This window comes from Panthera pardus, unplaced genomic scaffold (assembly GCF_024362965.1).
Source record: "Panthera pardus isolate Hobbes unplaced genomic scaffold, ASM2436296v1 HiC_scaffold_12, whole genome shotgun sequence".
NCBI classification, from domain to species: domain Eukaryota; kingdom Metazoa; phylum Chordata; class Mammalia; order Carnivora; family Felidae; genus Panthera; species Panthera pardus.
This window is the reverse complement of record NW_026526677.1, coordinates 29620930-29644756: the sequence shown is the minus strand read 5'-3', so window position 1 is coordinate 29644756 and position 23827 is coordinate 29620930. Positions and strand designations below refer to the sequence as shown.

Genomic DNA, 23827 nt, shown 5'->3' with positions numbered 1-23827 from the left:
AAAAATTTAAAAAAAAAAAAAAAAAAAAACCTAGGAAAAAAGTACTCATCTATTAATATTATTTTCCTTTGAAAATAACAGAAATTATTCTTTTCCAAGAAACAAGTAATAAAATAAAATACGTGGTCAATGTACTATATCTTTTTAAAACCAAAGCACACTTTAAAATTCAAAGAGGACAATATATATGCCCAGGACAATATATATATATATATATATATATATATATATATATATATATATATTTCATATATCTTTTATATTTCTTTCATTTTTTAATATGTAATAATAAAATAGTTGGATTTAAAAGAATAATATGCCATTCTCATTTTTGTATTAAAAAATTATAAAAAATATTGTTTTCAACCTGCATACCCTTAATGTGGTCTAGTTAGTTTTCACAAGTTTAGAATAGACTGAATTAAAAATTTATGCCTATACAAATTGTAATTATTTATAATCTTCATAACACCAACATGTAGACAAAGTTTGTAGTGTATCCCTGAGAAGAACAAATGAACAATTTAAAATGAGAAGTTGAGGAGTAACATAGATAAGTAGGTTTTCCTACATAATATTCAGTCAGGATTTCAGTGTTCCCAACTCTATTAGAGTTATATAAGAGTCATTTGTATTAAACAGTCCAAAAATGAATGACCAAAATGAAGGCATTAATAGCATTTAGAGATACACCATGGGTCAGTGTCGGGGGGGGGGGGGGGATGGGGAGGTAGAGTGGGGAATGCTGTAATTGCTTAGCTTTAATTTTATGATGTATGCTTGGGAATTTCTGGAACCTATAACCAAGACAAATATTGCTGGTACAAGAAAAGGGAAAAGAAAATCTTAGAGACCATAATTATCTTAAAACTGTGTATAACTAAAAGACAAGTAAAGGATAAAAAGCCCCATCAGCTGCCTAAGATATATTATATAACCACCCAGCAATTTATCCATCATCCTTTGAAAACATATTCATGCCTATTGTAGTCAAATCTCCTTCAGGAAGTCAGCATTAAGATGTAATGTTGAAAAATTACACCCCTTAGAAAATCCTATAGAACAATATACATGATGTTGTTAAAGCTTTTAAAAACACATTGGTAAGTATTTTTCAGTTAACTTTTTTTATCTAAGAGAATGTTCGTAATCATCTCAAATACAGTGATAAGTATTCTCTGAAATTTTTCTATGGAATGTTTTGTAAAATAGCAAAAATTAGATTTTTAAGTTAAAATATTTGTGTTTATCAGTAGGTAGGCTGATTTTTTTCGAAATAAAAAATATAGTCACACACGTACATACATAATTTCTTTAGAACTTGAAAATGCTGCATTTTTCTATTACATACTTTGCATAATTTTAAACCATATATGTTAATAAACCATATATGTTAATATTTGTAATGTGATTTTCAGAAGTAAATTAAATGCTATTTCTTAATATACTCAGGTAAGTGTTAAAGCTTAATTCAAATACTTTTAGTGACGACATGCCTGTATTGATTATATTCATGCAGGAAGAGATGTCTAATATCTGGAACAAAGGGTTAATTCCTGACTTATGGCATTAACTTTCTGAATTATATGTTTTATACATTATGTACTATCCAAAATCTACTACAGTTAGAATAAAGAGGGAGGCTAGGATGATTTTAGGAGCTTAAATGTTTTACTTTTTAATATGCATTCAAGATAAGTAATGGTTATAGGCAGGAATATCGATAACTTATCTTGATGTTTACTAAAGGTTTACAGAACATATTTTTTAACATCAAACATACTAATAAGCAAATAGTCCATATTTAAAATCAATTATTATGAAAGTACCCATATCTAATATAGACAAAGTCTTTCATAATTGAAAATGAATTACCTTATATTAACCCATGAATCCTGGAATAAGTAACAGTTTATTTAAAATAAACCATATCAGGGGCACCTAGGTGGCTCAGTTGGTTAAACATCTGACTCTTGATTTCAGCTCAGGTCATGATCTCATAGTTCATGAGTTCGAGCCCCACTTCACGATGACAGCGTTGAGGTCTGGTTGAGATTCTTTCTCCCTCTCTCCCTGCCCCCCCCCCCCCTTGCACGTTCTCTCTCTCTCTCTCTCTCTCTCTCTCAAAAATAAATAAATAACTTTAAAAGAAAAAGAGTTAGATGAAATAGTATTATTTGTTAAATAGTAAGTTTGAATTACCATTAAAAAGGTTTCCTTTCCTTATGTCAATTTGGTGTTAAGTCTATATTTAACATCTATCTCTCATTAACTGATCATGGAACAAGATTTAGAAGTCTGAATCCAGTGAGTGGTTAGTTGTTTGCTTTTAGTACATTATTGTACAGGCTCGGCTTTCTGAGTAAATAGAATAGAAAAATATTTCAGATCCGACTTTTCTTTCCTTATTCTGTCAAAAATTGGGATAGCTGTAAGAATAAAGTAAAAAAAAGTACCCCTTGATTGGCCATATACACTACTGAACATTTTTTTATTATACTTATCTTCAAAGTTGTAGTTTTATAATGTTCAGAACAAAAGTAATATGTTATGTTATATAGAATTAAAAAATTTTTTTGGCCCTTCTGTCATTCTACTTTGTAAACTTTATGCATGCTCAATATCTTATAAATAACATATCTTCGCACACATTTTTACTTTTTCTAGCCTGTATAATACGTGTTTTATTTCCTATCAAAAGTATTTTATTACTGTGTATCTTCTGTTCATAGTATAAATACACATAAATGAAGAGCCCTTTAAAGGCAGAGCTATAATCAGAATATGTTCCCTTCATTTCTTTGTCTTTGATTTGTTCAGAAAACTACCATGTTATCTATATGCTTTTCAGTGCTTACAACTCTGAAGTGCTAGTTGAGCCAGAAATTTGCTGTTTGACCCCAGGGATTTTTTTCCCCCTAGCTACTTGTGAGAGCTTATTTAAAATTCTAAGTTCTCCCCTGGCAGCCGCAGTTAGAGCTTCTTTGGCAAACTAAAAAGACTAAGAAAAATCATGCAAAGGCTCAGTACTGCTTCCAGTGACCTACATTTGTAGCCAGCTTTTAAAAGATGGCATGTGCCTTATTTTCCAACAAAAAAATGAAAGATAAGATCAAAGAATAAAGGAGAATAAACCCACCTCTCTGTCACTAGCCAGCAAAAACCATTTCTGATACAACATTAAATTAAACACAAAGTTCACTTTGATATTTGTGCATCACCAACATAAGAAAGGAAATTTGCATGCAGAAAAGTAGCCTAAGTCATACAGCAAAAATGCCATATTCTTTGATAGGATATTTATCCTCAGAAGGTGAAATACATTTGGGATATGAACTTAGATTTTAATTTCTGTGATGCTACTTAACTAGCTGCAGGACTTTGCACAAGTCACTTAACCCTTCACATTAAGATAGAGATAGTTCCCTGGTTACCTTATTCTGGAATGCCAAATTAAAAATGAAATATCAGGAGTTTTGCTTTCAAAATCTTAAAGAACTTCCTCCAGGCCTCACATTTACTTTTAAAAATTTTATTTTGAACTCCTAAAAAATATGGTTGTGGATACTTCATGGTTATTGTCATGCCTAAATGTTAAAACCTTAGAACCATTATATAGTGCTTTCCATTCTTTGAAAAGAAGCCACACAAAGTGAGAATTAGGAATATTAAAAACAGAGTTCATTTGTCCTCTGAATACTTTTTCTGAAAACATAGAAGAGAAAGTATTTAATCCTTTTAGAAGGGATAAATGACTTCAAATTCTGAAAACCAGAGCCATTGAAACTTGAAAAAAAATACTCATCAGCTCCCCAAATTAACGTGTTGTCCCATGAAATAAAATGTTAAAAGATCCCAATAAAGGAGAAAGGCAGCACACCTTCAAGGGTCATAGATTAAATAGATGGTCTTTGAAGATTTATTATGCACAAAGGGATAACTTTACTGTGTGAAAACCCCAAAGAGGACAGAGCTATCTCTCCAGCTAATGTTGGGATGATTCTTTCAGTGGCCAGTGTTTCCTTCCTAAAATTTTGTTTTGTTCATCAGAAACTAACAGGCAGTTGCAGAAAGTGACCTTAGTACAGCACAGCCATCTTTTCGTATTATGTCATATTAGTGAAATCAGAGGCATTTGAAATGCACTTACCACTTTTTATAAAAGTTTTTTACAGTTCGTGTGTGTGTGTGTGTGTATGTCTAAGTCTGTGCTAGATTTCGAAAACGGTGGATGGTATTAAAGACTTAAATTGGAAGTAGAAAAGAGATCTGAGACTATGAAGCATCTTACCTTTATACTTCTTAAAACAGATTATAACAGGGTACTATAGAATTTTAGAAACCTATTTTGTGCATTTATCCAGTTGCCTCTACTTTTCAGTACTCAATAAGCAGAAAGAGAATCATTTTGTTCTATTAACACCAAGTGTATAACACAAAATAATGTTCAAATTTAATCAAAATAAAGTGATATCCAGTGTCATTTAGTGCATCACAATGTACTAAGGGTTTTTGTGACATCTTCCCTAAACCGGGTTCATTTTGGAAAAATAAAAGAATATGTCATCAAACAAATAAAACCAGTCCCGTGTGTGCTCCTGAACTGGGAATATAACAGATCTGGACCTCTTAAATAAAGACAATGCCTGATTCCATTATTAATTGTGAGATATCTTTGACACCAGATAACCCCGAAATTTTAGAATATTTCTTTACAACCCTGTAAAAATTCTATGACTTCAATTTAATAAATAATTATGTTAAGATTACTGTCACTATCTTAACTTTTACAATAACTATAAATATTTAATTATATCAGGTTTTCAGAAATTACTTTATGTTCAATAAGGACACTTCATACTTACAGGAATTTTATAGAAATCTTTTTCAGCATAAGAATCCTTCTATAACTCAAGTAATTATTGCATAATCTGTTTACTTAGTATAGATTTTCATACATCATTTATTTTAAGAAAACAGGTTAATATATACCCTTATATAGTAAGCATTTACTAAAGGGAATTATTGCACATCGTCTCATTAATTAAACCTGTTAAAATCAATGATTAAGTGAAGAGTTTAGTCTAGTTTTTAAAACATTTCACAAAATGTATTTTAATCAAGGTATTACAAGGACAGCATCATTTACCATTCATTTTCTTTCTGTAACTAGGGATATAGATATAAAGATATAGTAATACACACCCACACACACACATATATATATACATCCCACACACAAAATATATACATAATATGTATACACACACACACACGCAGAAAGTCACATGTTTTTAATAATGCTAGTTACCTAATTAGTAGCTCTATTCACTTTAACTTATATTATCTCTCTCAGTATGAGTTTTGTTGATTATTCACTTTAACTTATATTATCTCTCTCAGTATGAGCCAGATTAAACATTGATAGCATTTGCTATATGAACTTTATTTTGTAAAGGAACTCAAAAAGGAAAACTCCAATTTTTATGGCTAGAAATATTAATAGATAGCAACAGTGTACCCTTGTCTCTCTATAAACAAAAACATGGAATTTTTATTTATTTTATTTACTTAAGTTTTTTTTTTTCTTAAGAAGCTTGTCAACTAAGGAGACTGTTTTGAAGGAATATGTATTATAGCTTTTACATTTTGATATATGAAATACATAAATTCTGTATCTAAGTTGATATATTGAAGAAAATTGATAAAATTATCATAGACCTCATAGAGACTTGTTCCTAACAGCTTAACAGTTTTGATTTTTATATATGTTAGAAAATAATTGTGGAAGCCAATAATACCACAATGCCAAAAAATACAGTGCATTTCCCTTTAAAGTTTTTTTAAGTGAGTGCCTTGGTCAAGACTTGGAGTGCTGTTGATAGTCACAGGCACATTGCTAGGACCTGAATCAAGAATTTAAAGTTGCCTGTACTTCATTTTCCTAACCTCACTGCTAAATAGCAGTAGAACTCAGGGATTAATTACATGTCTGAATTGCTTCGAAATCCTTCTATGACTGGAGCTCTTAAAAATGTGATGATTTAAAAGGTAATATTTTGAAATAATTAGATTATAATTTGCATTTAAAGAAAGTATTTTTTTTTTTTTACTGACTTTACCCTTTCCCTTTACTTCTGAATACTTCTGATGTAGACTTCCATTTCCTTTTCTTCATGTTATCCTTCTCCTTCCCTCTATCTTAGTGAAGAAAATTGAGTTTTTCCAATCTTCTCAATATAGTTCTTGTTTATCTGTGAAAGAGAAATGTGATAAGGATCTGTGGAAAAGCATTGAGAACACTACTCTTAACCTAGTGGTTTCATTTTCTGTTTTTCAATTCATGTAATTGATGCAGTTGTCAAATTAAAAGCATCATTTTTGTCAGTAGCTTAATTTGCGAGTTTTGTTAAAATAATATTTGTATATTAATGTGAAAGTATTTTTCACCTTTTCTTCTTGTAATATCAGTAATTGTTCCCTCTTTATATACAACAGGAAAAATATATATATATAAATTGCACCAAGATGTTCCCTGTACTGAATTTGATTTGAAATATGGATGGAAATAATTCACTAAATACTAATCTTAAAATGCATGAGTTTAAAAACATTTTTCATATAACATCAGCTATATACCTACAGGCCTTTGACTTACTCCATGCAATCTACATTTCTGAATGCTTTTAACAATTAAAGTAACCTCTCCCATATTTTTAAATATTGAAACGGAGATAATGTGGAGAACTCATCTTTACTAGATGGATACTCAGCCTGGATATTTAGAGTACTCTTGTATTCAGATGATGATAATCAGTCAATAATATCTTTGAATTTGTTTCTCTTTCTAACTTTCAGAAAATAAATGTTCCCCAACTCCCCCGAAATCAACAAAGTAATATACTTACTGATACAATATAATATACTTACTGATACATGGATAATGCTTAAGTAGTATTAATTATACAGTTACCAAAACCTGCAAGGATCAAAAGATTTTATTTTTAAGAAGGATTTCTCATGCTGCATGGATTATGTTGCTACATAATAGCTCAGTAGTACTTCTGCTGAATTGTAAAATAGCTTAGAGAGGAGTATGATGCCCATAGTTGGTGTAATGCATTGGTAATTAAGAGGGTGGGAGGTTAAGCTTCATTAACTGCTGAGGGATTGTATCTTGGGTTTTATTATGCCCTAGAGAACATAAAAAGTGAGAAGGGTCAAACTGTTGGAATCAGATTTTGCTTGTGCATCTGCCAAAACAAAGACCACAAAATAATATACCAGTAAGCACAGAATGGCATGAATTGAAAAGGGAAGAAATATATTTACAGCATCTTATGGCTAAGGATAAATGTTTCTGCTGAAAAAAAAATAAATACCCCTAATTACTGGAGTATATTTTGGTATTGGAAGTTTATAATAATTTGGTTTCATATAAGTTTTTGTTAAAGTAGAATAAGAGTTGTTTTTGTCCAAAGGTAGTGCCAATTTCTTTATTCATGTTAATTTTCCAACATGATTCATCTGATTAAGAGAGAGAAATTTTATACTTTTCATTCCTATCTTCTGTGTAGACCATACGAAGCTTGCTTTTCATTTTTACTTATTCCTGCTCCTTGCTACCAAATGTATGGTCACTGTAAGCACCGTACTCTATAAAAGAACCAAAAATCTGATATTCTTTCTTTTAAGAAACAAGAGTATAACAATCATGAAACGTGTTCTGTTGGTGCTCTGAGTGAGAAATCAAAGACTGGTGATTCAAAAGCATAGGGGAGAACCTTGATCTTTGATTACAGCTGTAATCATTGAATATTTAAGAGCTTATTCTTAGCATTCTCTTGTAAGACAGATTTTATCAAAACATTAAATAAACTTTTTGTTTGATTAGATATAGACACTGCAACAAATAGTGTAGATTATAGCAGTCATCATCTCTGATAGGGTCAAGGAATCACCATGAGCAGGTTAGGTGATGGCATACTTCAAAAAAAAAATTTAGGGCTTACAAATGTAACAACATACTAAATACAAACTCTTACAGAACAAATTTCAGAATATTGGAAGATTAAAAAACATCTGAGTAATCGGGGCACCTGGCTGGCTCAGTCTGTGGAGCATATGACTCTTAATCTTAGGGTCATGTGTTCAAGCCCCACATTGGGTGTAGAGCTTACTTAAAAGAAATCCTTTTTTTCCCCCAAATATCGGTTTTGGTATACGTTTAAATAATTCAGTTTTCATTTGAATTCTGAATATCAGTATTGAAACCAGTAAGACCAAATTTTTATATAATGGATTTTTTTGTCAGAGGGTTATATAGGATGATCTAACACTATTACCTTAGACTTGAGTTCTTGAGTTCACCACACGTAAAAACCGCACAACTCTTAATTTGCGTTGACCAGTTTTTTTATTTTCTGCTATTTTTGTTCAGATTTCTGGCTAAAAGAATGATGCAAATACTGAAGAGTTACCAAGTGTTCACATAGGTCTAGCTAGGTAAATTACTAGCATGACTTTTTCACACCATGTTGTGTTAAAAGTTTTTTATGTATTGTTGGAAGGCTTAAAAATGGAGATGCTAGCACCTGGGTGGCTCAGTCAGTTAAGTGTCTGACTTCAGCTCAGGTCATGATCTCACAGTCGTGAGTTCGAGCCCTGCATGGGGCTCTATGCTGACAGCCTGCAGTCTGCTTCAGATTCTGTGTCTCCTCTCTCTCTGCCCCTCCCCCACTTGCATGCTCTCTCTGTCTCTCTCTCTCTCAATCTCTCTCTCTCAAAAATAAACATTAAATTTTTTTTTTCAAAAAAATGGAGATGCTAAAGGAATTTTGGCCCACTTACTAAAGAAATAACCATATTTTATCAAATCTGAGATGCCACTGACCACAAGATGCATCACTTTTATGTACCACTGAGACAAAAACACTGCCAAATAAACTAAAACAGAATGTGTTCTTTTAACTTAGGGTTTCTATTTAATTATTTTCAAGTTTTCTTAGACTTTTTTAAAAATCATATCACACTTGTACCTAAAAAAGATAAGCAAAATGTAACTTACTCATAAAACTTCACATTCATATTACTATAATGAATTACTTTCTTCTTTATAGTCATTGGCCATTACCAGTTTTTCACATGATACTGTTTTCTGTGTCATCAAGAACACTGGTGATACAGCATTTCTTATTAAATGCTCCTCTTTTTTTCCCACATTTTATTCTAAAACAATGCCATCCATCAGATGACTTTCCCAAAAAGTATCAAAGGAGGTTTTCTGGAAAACCAGGATTCATATTCTTTTTTAATTGAGTTATATATGGATTCTTGGCTGAAACATCAAAAAATTACATTTGTCCACTTACACACTAAGAATAACAACCAAGTTCATACATACACAGACAATGATGACTTTCTGTTTGATATAATATCAATTGTAAAATGTACCCCAATTTCATAAATAATGACATATGAAAAAAACCCAGAATCAATGAAATGCAGTAAATGTATGCTTCAATTTTAAACCTGAGCTTTGATGTATTGGAATTACCCACTTCTCAGAACTGTCACAAATCTTAATTGTCCTTGTTTAGCCTAGTGCCACCAATTTAAAAATAATCCCCACTTTTAAAAAAAAAATAATGTTTATTTATTTTTGAGAGAGAGAGAGAGGGAGAGAGACACAGAATCTGAAGCAGGCTTCAGGTTCCTCACTGTCAGCACAGAGCCCGATGCCAGGCCCAAACCCATGAACTACAAGATCATGACCTGAGAGGAAGTTGGATACTTAATCCACTGAGCCACTCAGGTGCCCCAATCTCCATTTTCAATGTGTTGATGTTTTCTTGGGAATACTTCTGTGTCCCTATGAAGTTGGAACTTAACCTATGCTTCTTAAAATGTATTTCTTACCATGTATTTCACTCAGAAGTATCATGCATTCACAAGTGTTACCTTGCTCATTTGGGAAATATTCTACCAGGAGGAGAAATAATGTTAAGGAAAAAAAGAACATTCTCTCTATGTGGTTAAAAGACACTAAATCTGATAAATCAGGAACTGGACCTTTGGTAGATGTTTTTATGGAGTTTGAATTTTTTTCTAATTTTTGTGAAATACTAACAATAAAATAAGGGGAAATAATCCAGTAATCAAGTTCTTCTAAGGAAGTGCTTTTATCCTTTAAAAAGTATACCTTATTATACTGCAAGAAAATTAAGGAAATTTGCCTTTATTTATAAAATACATTTTTTTCCTCAAGAACTCTTCCACTGCATCTGGGATTGGATACATATATATACACATTTGAATTTAAAATTTTGAGAGATATACTTTATTACAAAAAAATAACACAGATGGTAGCCAAAAATTTAAACAATAATAGAATACTATTTGGCAATTTAAAAAAGAAGGAAATTCTGCCATTTGTGACAATATAGATAAATCTTGTGAGCATTATGCTAAGTGAAATAAGTCAGAGAGACAAATCATGCATGATCTTAGCTATATGTGGAATCTAAGAAACCAAACTCCTAAAAATAGAGAACAGATTGGTGGTTGCAAGAGGTGAGGGTGGGGGAAATGGGTGACTGTGGACAAAAGGTACAAATTTTCAATTATACGATAAGTAAATCATGGGGATGTAATGTATAGCGTGGTGACTAGAGTTAACAATACTGTAATGTATATTGGAAAGTTGCCAAGAGAGATTTTAAAATTCTCATCACAAGGAAAAAAGAAAACATAGTAAGTGAGGTGATGGATGTTAACTAAACTTATAGTCATCATTTTATATTATATACATACATGAAATCATTATTTTGTACACATGAAACTAATTCAATATTATATGTCGGTTCTATTGCAATAAAACTGGGGGGAAATTGCTCCATGCTCAGTGTGGAGCCCGACGTAGGCCTTGATCTCACAACTGTGAGATCATGGTCTGAGCCTAAATCAAGAGCCAGATGCTTAGCCAGCAGAGTCACCCAGGCACCCAAGTAGTTCCTTTTTAACATTTTGAAGAATCTCTGTTTTCCATAGTGACTGTACCAATTTACATTTCCACCAGCAATGCACAGTGGTTCCTTTTTCTCTACATCCTTACCAACTTTTATCTCTTGTGTTTTTGATGACAGTCATTCTCACAGATGTGTAAAATAAAATAAACCTTTTATTTTCCGGTTGATAGAAGATATATATGTCTTCATTTTATTATTAACATATTACTAATTTTTTTATTTTTATAATTTCTACCTCTTTATTGGATTCTTTTTTTAATGGCTAAGTTATATCTTCAAATACTTTTTTTAGAAAAGGTTTGTGGTAGGTAAGCTTTGAATATTATATGCTTTTTAAAAAATGAGTATAGTTTGTACTTACACTTAATAGACGATTTTCCTCATGAAGAATTATAGGTTCAACATCAGTTTTCCTCATACTTTGAAGACCTTGTTCCCGTTGTCTTCTGAAATCCAGGGTTGTTGAGGTATCTGCTACCCATCTATTTCTTTTTCTTTTCCTTATTCTTTTTTTTAATGTTTATTTATTTTTGAGACAGAGAGAGACAGAGCGTGAGCATGGGAGGGACAGAGAGAGGGAGACACAGAATCTGAAAAAGGTTCCAGGCTCTGAGCTGTCAGCACAGAGCCCGATGCAGGGCTCGAACCCATGAACTGTGAGATCATGACCTGAGCTGAAGTCGGACACTTAACCAACTAAGCCACCTAGGCAGCCCCCCATCTATTTCTTTTTCATTTATAAGTAATATGTTTTCCCCCATTTTAAAGCTTGCAGGCTTTTACTTTTAACCCCCAAGTTGTGAAAGGGCATAACAATATTTTTAATGGGTCTTTTTTCCATTCAACTAGTTTAATTCTTCATACATTTTTCCAATTTGTAAAACTATGTCATCTCCATAACTGTTTAAAAACTTTGATATTTTTCAATTAAATTTTGATTATGTAAGTAATTCACAACTAGTATATATTCTCTTTTCTACAAGTTACATCACAAATAAAGCTCAACTCATATGCCCCCAATTTCATTTAAACCCCTTCTCTCTCTCTCAAAGCAGTTAACTACTGTTAGGGGATTGGTGTGAATTCTTCCAAACAAAAACTACTACATATGTAATAAAATATACCAGTTTTATGTACAATGTGAGTAAATAGGATAAATGTATACATGGCGTAACCACCACAGTCATACACAGAACATTCCATTCCCTCAGAAATGTGCCTATTCGTACCACTCTCCTCTTCCTACCATTTGGCCCCTGGTAGCCTCTAATCTGTTTACCATCTCTATGGTTTGCCTTTTCTAGAATTTCATATGTATGGAATCATGTGGTATATAATATTTTGTATCTGGCTTCTTTCACTTAACATAATGTTTTTCAGATTAACCATGTTTCTATGTCTATCAATAGAGTTGATTCCTTTCACTGCTTTTATTAGCCATTCACTAGTATCACGATGGACATTTGAGTGGTTTTCACTTTTTGACTATTAAATGAGGTTGCTATGAATATCCACGTATACATCTCTATATGGACATATGTTGTTATTTCTCTTGGGTAAATACCCAGGAGATGAATTGCTGGGTCATATTGAAAGTGAATGTTCAATTCTTAAAGAAATTTCCAAACTCTTTTCTAAAACAGCTGTGCAATTTTGCATTCCTACCAGAAATGTATAAGATTTCTAATTGCCTCTTTCCTTTTTAACATTTGGTGTTATCACTTTTTAAATTTTATTTGAACAATTCTAGTCTGCACATAGTGATATTTCATTGTGCTTTTAATTTGCTTTTTGCTGATCACTAATGGTGTTGAGCATCTTTTCATGTGTTTGTTTGCCATCCATGTATCTTTTAATGAAGTGTCTGTTCGGTTCTTGTCCTATTTAATTATATTTCATCATTGATTTATATTCTGGATACGAGTCCTTTATCAGTTATGTGTGTGGCAAATATTTCTTCTGGATATAAGTCCTTTATCAGATATGTGTGTGGCAAATATTTTTTCCCAATCTGTGGCTTGACTCTTTGTTTTCTTAGCAGTGTCTTTTGAAAAGCGTTATTTATTACTTTTATCAAGTCTGATGCCTCAGTTTTTTATTTTATATTTCATGCTATATTTTTGTCCTATTTAAGAAATATTTGCAAACTTTTTTTTAAAGGGCTAGTAAATATAGTAAATATTTTTGGCTTTGCAGGCCAAATTATCTGTATTGTAACTACTTGATTCTGCTATTGTAGCAATAAAGCAGCTGTAGATAATTCTTTAGCAAATTCCATTGAAATTTATTTACAAAAACAGGTAGCTGATTGTATTTGGCCCACAGGCCATAGTTTGTTGATTCCTAGTATACTCTCGAGTCACTAAGGTTTTCTCCTTTCTTGTTTCCTAAGAATTTGTTGTCATCCTTTCTCTGTTGAATTACCTTGGCGCTTACGTAGAAAATCAATTAAATAAATATGTGTGTCTCCCTCTCAACGTTATTTTCTGTTCCATTGACCCATGTGTATGTCTTATATGGACTTCATCATTCTGTTTTTATAATGTCTTCAAATCAGGCATGTTTAAGTCCTCCAACTTTCTTCTTTTGCAAAATTGTTTTGTCTATTTTACAGCTTTTGCGCTTCCATATTAATTCTAAATTAAACTTGTTATTTTACCTGAAAAAGTTGACTAGAATTGTTCTTTTTCTTCCCCAGTTATTTTTTCCCTCAGTCCTTTGTTTTTGATAGTTTCTGTTGCATCTTCAAATTCAATAATCTATGGTTTGTTCACATCATCTCTCTATATTGTTATGAACTTAATTTCTTTTGTTCATTTTATGTCATTTTAATGAAGTTTTTGTTTTTAAACAGTTTGTAACCACTGGTAAGATAAATTATACTTTCGTTTCTATCAAGTAAATTTTATTGGATATCCAAATGTACAAGTTACTACTTTTTAAGCAAAGGATACAGCAGTACTAAAGCTTGGAGGTAGAAATCTCAGGACTTCCAAGTCAGCACACAATGCCCATTTTGTAAATAATTTGAAAAAAGTTCAAAGGGTAGTCATATCTTCTTTGTGAGCAATTTGAAGAGTTAACTGTGAGTTCTATGAATACATTCTGTTAGGATCAAAGAGAAATTAACTAGTCTTGAATGAATGAAAAAATAATTGTAGAGAAAGCACGGAGCGGGAGGACCTAAGAGAAAAGGAGAAAAGAATGAAAGAAGATAGCCTGATTGAGTATACTTTGAGCTTGACATGCAGTTGAAATTCAGATAGAATATCCAGATGCAGTTAAAACTTTAGACGCAGAAACTGGGGAATAATTGAAAATAGAGATTTGCTAGCCATCATTTCTTTCTCCGTCAGACGTTTGTTGAATGCTTACTCTGTGCCAGAAACTATGTTATGGACTGAATGTTTATGTCCTACCCCTCAAATTTATGTCCTTCTAGCCTAATAACCTCAAAAGTTATCCCATCATCAACTATAAGTTTAAAATCTCATTTGTCATCTAAATCAGGTATGGATGTGATTTGAGGTGTGGTCCATTCTGAGGCAAAATTCTCCTCTGGCTATGAACCTGTGAATCTGTTAAACCAGACAAATTATGGGCTTCTAAATACAATATAGAACAGGCATAGGATAGACATTCTCACTCCAAAAGAGAGAAATCAGAAGGGAGGAAGGAGTGATGGATTCTAAGCAAGTCCAAAATTTAGCAAGGCAAATTCCATTAGATCTTAAGGCCTGTGAATAAACGTCTTTGGTTCCATTCTCTGCCTCGTAGGCCCACTGGAGTGGCAGCATCACACCCCTTCAGCTGGGCGAAACACCACCCCCATGGCTCTGCTGGGCTCCAGTCTTGCCTTTTGAAACCCAGCTGGAGGCAGCCATGTCTCCCAGGCTTGTGTCTCTGGGCCTGTGGTAGAAGTGGCAGCCTTGATCATCTCTGAATCACCTTTGGGTTCTTTCTACTTTTTATTCTCCCCCCCCGCCAAGGATAGCTCGTGTTTGAAACCAAATTGCACCATGGTCAAGACTGTAAAATCCAAGTCCAACTGCCTTCCTTAATTCCATTCTTCTTTGTCTCTAGTTCAAACTGGCAGTGTCTATGCTGGTATAATATCTGTATTCCTGGCTTCTGCTGAGATGACTGGTTAAGTCCATGAGTCACACCCACGATCTCTTTATCAGCCATACATTTAGTGTTCTCTTTAGAACAAGCTTTTTCATTTCTTTGCAATGTGACTAGGTGAAGAATTTTCCAAATCTTCGAGTCCTGGTTCTTTTGGCTTAACAATTCCTTGCTTAATTCATTTCTCTCATTTTGCATTTTACTAGAAGCAGTCAGAAGGAACCAAATGATGCTTTCAAAACTTTGTTTAGAAACCTTATCTGCTAAATACTCAATTTTATTGCTCAAAGTCCTGCCTTGACAGAAAACTAGAACACAGCTCAGCCAAATTTTTTGCTGCTATATAACAAGAAGTGCCTGTTTTGCAGTTTGCAGTAATATGTTCCTTAGTTCCATCAGAGACTTACTGGAATCTCCCTTAACATGCATCTCAAAATTCTTTCAGCCTTTACCCAATACCCAATTTCAAAGCCACTTCAACATTTTTAGGTATTTGTTACTATAGTACCTCCTTTATTTTGGTACCAAAATCTATCTTAGTAGAGTTTGGGCTACCATAACAGAACACCATAGACTAAGATTGTTTAAACTGTGGAAATTTGTTTTCTTACAGCTCTGTAGGCTGGGCCAATTTAGTTCCTGGGGAGGACTCTTCCCAGCTTATAGGTGACTCTTAATGTGTTCAAGCGTCATCTCCCAAGAGTCCTCTGTCCTTGTACTCCAGATGGACTGCTTGCTCTCTAGGCAGTCCTACACAGGTGTTTTCTGGCACTTTCCTTCATCATCCTAAGAGTTGCTCTGACTTTGTTGCTGGTAGAGTAGGTCCTCTAATAAGTTGAAAGTGAATGGAGATAGAGGTGTGTGAGGTGGTAGAGATTTTTAAACTTTGAATGTCTGAACTTGTCTTAATTTCACCCTTAAATTTAACATTACTTTGGTTAAATATAGGATAGTAGGCTGAAAATAACTTTCCCTCTGAAAAGTCCAAAGCCTAGAAGCTTTTTCAGATACTTTCTTTTTTTCCCTCTTGTTCTGAAATATCAGAATTATATGCTTTGGTGTATGTCTATTTTCATTCATAGTTTTAGTACTCAGGATTTTAAATCTGTAATCTCCCACTTTTCATTTCTGGAAATTTCTCTTAGATTATTTCTTGGATATTTTCCTCTGTTGTCTCTGTTTCTCTGAAATATCCTTTTATGGTGTCAACCTCCTGGACTAATTCTCTAAATATTTTCTTTTATCTCTTATTTTTTATCTTTTTAAGAGGTAGTATTGCATAATTATTAAGAGACTGAGTGACAGAATAAGACTGTCCATTACGAATCCTTGCTCTGCCATTTACTGTCTTTGCGACCTTCAACAAGTTATTTAAATTTTATGCTCCAATGTCTTCATCTATAAAATGGTCTTAATAATAGTGCATACTTCTTAAGATTGTTTAGGGATTAAATATGTTAATTGTATAAAGTGCTTAGAATAGTACCTGGCAGTTGGAAAGCACTTTAACACATGTTAGCTGCTATGTTTTGTTGTGGTTTTTTAAAATTATCATTACTGTCATAATTATCATCATTGTTCCTTTATTCTTAAAGATTTGATCAACTTGATATTCTTGAACTTCTTGTCCTTTTTTTTTTTTTAAATCTCCTATTATACTTTTAATTTCTAGAAGCTCAGGTTTTTCTGACTGTTTCCTTTTACTGAAGTGTTTTATTTTTTACATACCATCTCATATAATAGATATTACTTTTCGTTCCTTTTGAAGTTTTTTTCTGTTTCTGCCATTGTTTCTATTTGGCTTAGTGTTTCAATTCCATATTAGATGCTTTATTCAAATATCTGGTAATTCTTGGTTGTCTTTTAATATTAAAGAGTGAGGGACTGGAAGGCTAGTTGGAAGTACTGTTTATTTGGGCACATAACTTGTGGTGTGATAGGTTTACTGTAAATTTAGCTAGTGGTATCTCTCTAAAGACCTTTTCCCTTAATTTTGTCAGTTTCTCCAGGGAGGATTCCTCTAATCTCCTGATCTCTTACCTATTCTGCTTAAGGATGACTTCTGGCCTTGTAAGAGCCTAGCAGTGGGAGCCAACTGTGTACATGTATTGGGGATGGGGGTTATCTCACCCTTCTGTATGAAGACTTTCAATAAGTTACCCTGTCTTCAAAATGATGTCTCACCTGTGCCCTCTATTGTGTTCCTACTGCCAAAGTTTGTCTGATTTGACCTCTCCATTTCTCTTACACAGTGGGGGGAGGAGTAGTATCCTGGCTTTTAGTAGAAAATAGGGGATCTGAGGGGTCTTACTTTTTCTTTTAAAGATTTTCAAGCAGTGCTTCTGCTTTGACACAAAAGTATTTCTCCTTACTTCCTGAAATTACTTGTCTCTTCTACAAGTATGACAGTTGTTAAGATTTGTTAAGGGCAAGTAGTAGAAACTGTGGTGTTTATGTTTATTATATTATTCTTTATTATTTTCTATGTGTTTTATATATCCCATAGAAAAAATAATAATTTGAGACCCTAAAGTTAAAGTTACAAACAACGTTTATCGTAGCATTCTCAGACTGCAAACAACCTAAAGATCCAACAGTGGGGAAATGATAAACAGAATTTTAATGAAGCCATATAATATATAGTCATCGAAAATCTTATTTTTGAAATGTGGGAATGGTCACAATACCATATTAAAATGTAGAATCCAAATAATATACATTATCATATGTATAACAGGCAATATACATTTTGTTATATATATACATATATATATATGTAAAAAAAAGATTGGAGGGAAATACTCAAATATGTTCAGAGTTATTATTCCTGGATGGTAGGTTAGTAGGTGATTGTTCACTTTTTTAATATGTTTCAGTATTTTATAATTTTCTTTGTTGAACATTTACCACTTTTAAAATCAATTGCTGTCCAATAAATACTGATTTTTAGAAGGATAATTGGGTACTTTTTTTTTTTCATGGTGAAGAGATATTTCTTTTTTTAAAGATTTTATTTTAATTCCAGTTAGTAAACATATAGTGTTATATTAGTTTCAGTTGTATGATAGAGCGATTCAACAATTCCATACATCACCCAGTGCTCATCACAAGTGCACTCCTTAAACCCCATCACCTATTTAACCTATCCCCTGTGGTAAAAATATAGTGAAAAAATACTGTTAAAATTTTTTGTAAGTGACATAAGATAAGGGAGAGTGCAGGAAGGACAAGGAGGCCTATTACTGGAAAATAAAACAATCTCCTGGTTTTAATTAAAAAAAAATTTTGTTTAACATTTATTCATTTTCGAGAGACAGTGAGAGACAGTGTGAGCAGGAGAGGGGTAGAGAAAGCCAGAGACACAGAATCTGAAGCAGACTCCAGGCTCTGAACTGTCAGCACAGATCCCAACGTGGGGCTCGAACTCACAAACTGTGAAATCATGACCTGAGCCAAAGTCAGACACTCAACCAACTGAGCCACCCAGGCTCCCACCTGGTTTTAATTTCAAAAAATTAAGTTATGATGGTTCTTTAAAATCCTAGTTGATATAAGTGTGAAGTGTGCAACTGACAGTTACAAAACCTCACAGTAAATAATTTGAATTGTTAGATGAATAAATAAATAATTTTTTCCACTTTCTAGACCTGCACTAGCCAATAAAATTTTCTGTGATGTCAGAAATGTTCTCTACCTGCACCACCCAATAGAGTAGCTATTAGACGTATGTGTCTATTAAGCATTTGAAATATGGCAGTTGAGGCACTGAATTTATCATTTTGTTTAACTTTAATTAGTAAAAAATTAGCCACATGTGGATAGGGGCAAGTATATTTAATAACATAATTGTAGACCAGTGGTTTTGTAAATAATTCTATGTCTTAGTATCTGATTAACAAAACTAATTTAGATGTTTGGACTGATATCTAGTATTTTTTTAACACATAAAAAGACAATTGAGGAAAAACAAATTTTAGATAATTATACATGTCTAAAATAAATAGATTTTATAAGGTAGACATAAATTCATTAAATTTAAATTTTTATAATATCTTATTTAAATTTTGCTTTATTCCTCATTTCAGTAATAAAAATAGTGGTTCTTTACCCTGAGGATAGGATTGTGGAGCAGGAGTAAGGGTTAAGAATATCAGAATCTTCAAACTTTGTTTTTTAATGTTTATTTATTTTGAGAAAGAAAACAGTGCACATACACATGGCTCATGGAGGGGCAGAAGGAAAGGAGAGGGAGAATCCTTAGCAGGCTCTGTGCTGTCAGCAGGGAGCCCAGAGTGGGGCTGGATCTCACAAACCTTGAGAACATGACCTGAGCTGAAATCAAGAATTGGATGCTTGGGGCACCTGGGTGGCTCAGTTGGTTGGGGGTCTGACTTCAGCTCAGGTCATGATCTCACAGTTTGTGCGTTCGAGCCCTGCGTCCGGCTCTGTGCTGACAGCTCGGAGCCTAGAGCCTGCTCCGGATTCTGTCTCCCTTTCTCTCTGCCCCTTCCCTGCTCACACTCTGTCTCTCTCAAAACTAAATAAACATTAAAAAAAAAAAAAAAAAAAAATTCGACACTTAATCAATTGAGCTATCCTGGTGCCCCCAAACTTTTTTTTTAACATTACAGATTTTATCTTTTCCCCACAAGACAATAAAAAATGTAGATGGAATTAAATTATCTTTGAGAATGGATAAAGCCAGGAAAATAATTGAGAACCAATCATTTAAAATAATTTACTTTAAAATAATTTATAATTTATAAACTTAATCTAGGTGTAAAAGGATGCCCATCAACCCATATGGTAAGAAGACAGTTTTTATATGTTTGAAATGTTCTAAACAGAATTTTCAATTAGTTCTCTTAAAGCAAGGTTATGGATATTTATATCCCTACTTTATCTCTGTTTGAAGTTTTCCCAAAGGTTACTTTAGAATTATTGAATATGGGTTTTATGGTTAAGATGTCAGGATACTAAATTTATATCATAGATTCTCCTATATTACCAAACAAAAAGTAATTTAAAATACTCCAAAAAATCAGTTATACTGAACATAACAAGAGTCACAGTCCAACCCAATGCCATAAATTTATAAAGTCCATTGCCAAACAAAAGTCACCATTCAGTGCTCTTCCTAACTTCACCCTCACACCCGGAAACCAAAGAAATATTACCTTAAAAAGGTAATTTGGGCTGATGGTCTTAAACTAAAGTAATTTTTCCAGAAAGCAACACTGAATTCAGTATATAATCCAAACCTTAATAGTATATCATCCCCTAAATGAGAATAAAATACTCACTGAACCAACTAATGTGAACACAGGAAGTTGCCATTTTATGAAATCTCATAAGAAAATGAAGAGCCTAGGTCTTCCAAAGAAGATGATGTTTAATTTTGTCTAAGCTCTCATCACATAAAGATAGAGAAAAATGAGGTGCGTAGCACAATACTCAGCCTTCAAACTTTAGCTAGAGGAAAAAAAGTCTGAAAGAAACATAATCCAAGAAGAGAAGGAAATTCTTCCATAAAAGATTTATATAAGAGCTTAATAAGAACATGAGTTCAAAACAACAACAAAAAGAACATGAGTTCAATAAAATATCACAGAAATGAAGTGGGGGAAAAAAACATGAGAAGTGGATAAAAAGGATAATGGCAGAATTAAAAATACAATTTGACTTAAATAATATTATTACCCAATATTAGTAGCAGTAAGGAACAGGCTTGCAATAGTCATGACACAGTTAGAGAAATGAGATTAAAACAGTGAGAATATATGTTATCTAATAAAATTAAATTGAAGTAGCTTGTAGCTACCATATTGCATAGTGCTGATATAGAACATTTCCAACATCACAGAAATTTCTATAAGTCACAGCTGGTCTAGAAAATGGGAAAATTTAATTATCTAACATTTAAATTGTTTACTGTGTGACATTTTACAACTGTCAATGATATACCTAATATTTATATCAATAAGAATATATTCTAGTTCCGTGTAGAAGAGAAAAATAATGTTAAATGTGAGACACAAAAAATTTTACCTGAAATTACAATCTTCAGCTTAAAGGGGCCTCCAATATTACAGAGGAGAAATAACACAAAGCAATAGACATAGATATAGCCCATTTAAGTTATTAAACTGCAAGGATAAAGGAGGAATTATTCAGGCTTTCAGTCAGAAAGAAGCAAATCACCTACAAGAGTGGAAGCCTTCAATATCACAGCATCATTCCTTGTCCGAAGATAATACAGTGGCAATAGCAACACCTACCTAGTGTTAAGCTAAGCTAATAATAAATCAACTTAGTTATTAGCTAATAACTAAGCTTATAACTATATATATCTATATGTACATATAGATATATACTATATATACTATATAATACTATATATCTATATCTATATATATATACATATATCTAAATACACATATAGATACAGATATATATAGTTATTTACACACACACACACACACACACACACACCCAAAGCGTTGGTTGGATAAAAAAAAATTTGAAAATATAATCCATGTATTTACTTCATCACTGAGAACTTCATTGACTACTCTATGTAAAGTGGCATCTCCTCCCATTACTCTGTATTCCTTCCCTCTTTTGTCTTAAAATCCATATCACTATCCTTCCTTTGTTTATTTTTCTCACTGCTTCATCCCTTGTATCTTCCTGGAACTGCTAAATGAACACAGGTATCATTTTTAAAAACCCAAGAATGACAGAACTGTGGTAAAAGGAACCATGGTGAATCCATTTCAACAAAAACCTAAACTAAACAACTGTGTATCTGGTTGCAGACAAGAATATAAATCTATAAACCTTGACATTATAAAAATAATAGGGAAAAAGTGCTACACGCTAATTTCCTCATTCTTTATAGGAAAGAAGAAAAGAGGAACTGATTTCATTGAAAACTGAAACACATAGAAAGGAGCATAGAGACTCCAACATCTTAATGTGCTTTGTATCACACTTCTAATCCTAGAAGAGAATGTGTCAGGAAATAATCTCACTCAAAGTAAAGAATCATTGATGAGAATCATTCTTTCAATTTTGCTTTGTTTTTGTGTTATTGTATAAATTAAAGTAAAATGTTCATTTTCCACTATTAATAGTATTTTATTACATGCTATTTTTTTGGAAGTATTTTGTCTAATATATCCATGTATGTATATAAGTTTATGCTAGGAATGTGGTTTACTTAATGATTATTGTGAGGGAGGTTGGCTTTTTAATTTTTTAGTTTGATACCTTTGTCATAGCTATTTTTCTTTTATAATTTCTCTTGATATGTCTTGAAGTTCATTAATCTTTTTTCCTGAAATGTCTAATCTGCTCCTGCCATCCAGTGGGTTTTAAAAATCTCAGATCTTGAAGTTTTCATTTCTAGAGGTTCATTTGGGTCTTTTAATAATATGTCTTTCATATCTCTATATGCTCAATCTTTATTGAACACATGGACTATAACCATAATTGTTTTTTGTCTTAGTCTAATTGTATTTGTATCACTGCTGCATCTCCTTATTATGGGTCCTATTTTCCTGTTCTTTTCATTCATTTTTTTTATTGGCTCCAGATAGTATGAATTTTAACATGTGCAGTGCTGGATATTTTACATTCCTGCTGACATTCTTGAGTTAATTTCTGGGATTCAATCAAGTTACTTGGAAACACTTTGATCACTTTGAGGCTTGCTTTTGAGCTTTGTCAGGTGGGATCAGAGCAGCTTTTGTTCTAAAGCTAATTTTGCTTCTCTACTTAAAGCCTTATGAATTACAACGTTTCTCTGCTCTGGTCGGTGAGACTATGGACTTTTTCTGGTTCTATGTAAGCTGCAGAAATCGTTCAGCTTGCTCCTTTTGAGTGGTTCTTTCACCAGATTTGGGTAGTTTCCTTATGTCTATGTACTGATCAGTACTCAAGAGTTGCCTCCACAGATCACTGGAGCTCTCTCTCTGTGCTCCACTCTTCCCCTGTAGCTTGCCACACGGCCTCCTTGAACTCCTAGCATAGTCACTTCAACTCAGGAACACTATTAGGTTCCTCCTTTCTGCATTCTGCACTAGATATTTCCTTTTTTCTTTTTTTTTAATTCAAGGATAATTAACATACAGTGTTATATTAGTTTTGGGTGTACAATATAATGATTCAACCATCAATACATTGCCTACTATTGCCAACACAAAATATGTGGCTCTGAGTAGTGGTTAAAGCAATTATTTGACTGAATTCTCATAATCAGATATTTTATTAAGTGCTTAACATGCAGCAGGCACCATTTCTTACATTTCACATTCTTTACTCATTTATTCATTACAAAAATCCAATAAAATGAATACTGTTATTTCTATATTTCAGATGATGAATAGAGATATAGAGAGGTCCAATAGGTGGTCAAGGTAACCACAGACATAGCTACTAGTGTGTAAAGTCAAGACTTGGACCTAAACAATTTAGTTGTAAAATTCAAACTCATAGCCACTATACTGTATTATACCATATGCCTCACAAATATTTATTTCCATTAGAAGTTACTTTATATTTTGTAAGATGCTAATGCTTTGCTAGGAATGGTGGATTCAGAGTTAAATGATATAACTCATCTAATACTAGCATAAATTAAAGTGTAGATCTATTTGGAGGTCTTTTAGTAG

General features: G+C 32.7%; 1 protein-coding gene across 6 annotated transcripts in view; it reads left to right on the top strand.

Annotated features, from left to right (window-relative positions):
- Positions 1 to 23827, top strand: part of ELP4 (elongator acetyltransferase complex subunit 4) — a 241832-nt gene that overhangs the window by 31829 nt on the left and 186176 nt on the right. The gene's annotated exons all lie outside the window — the stretch shown is intronic.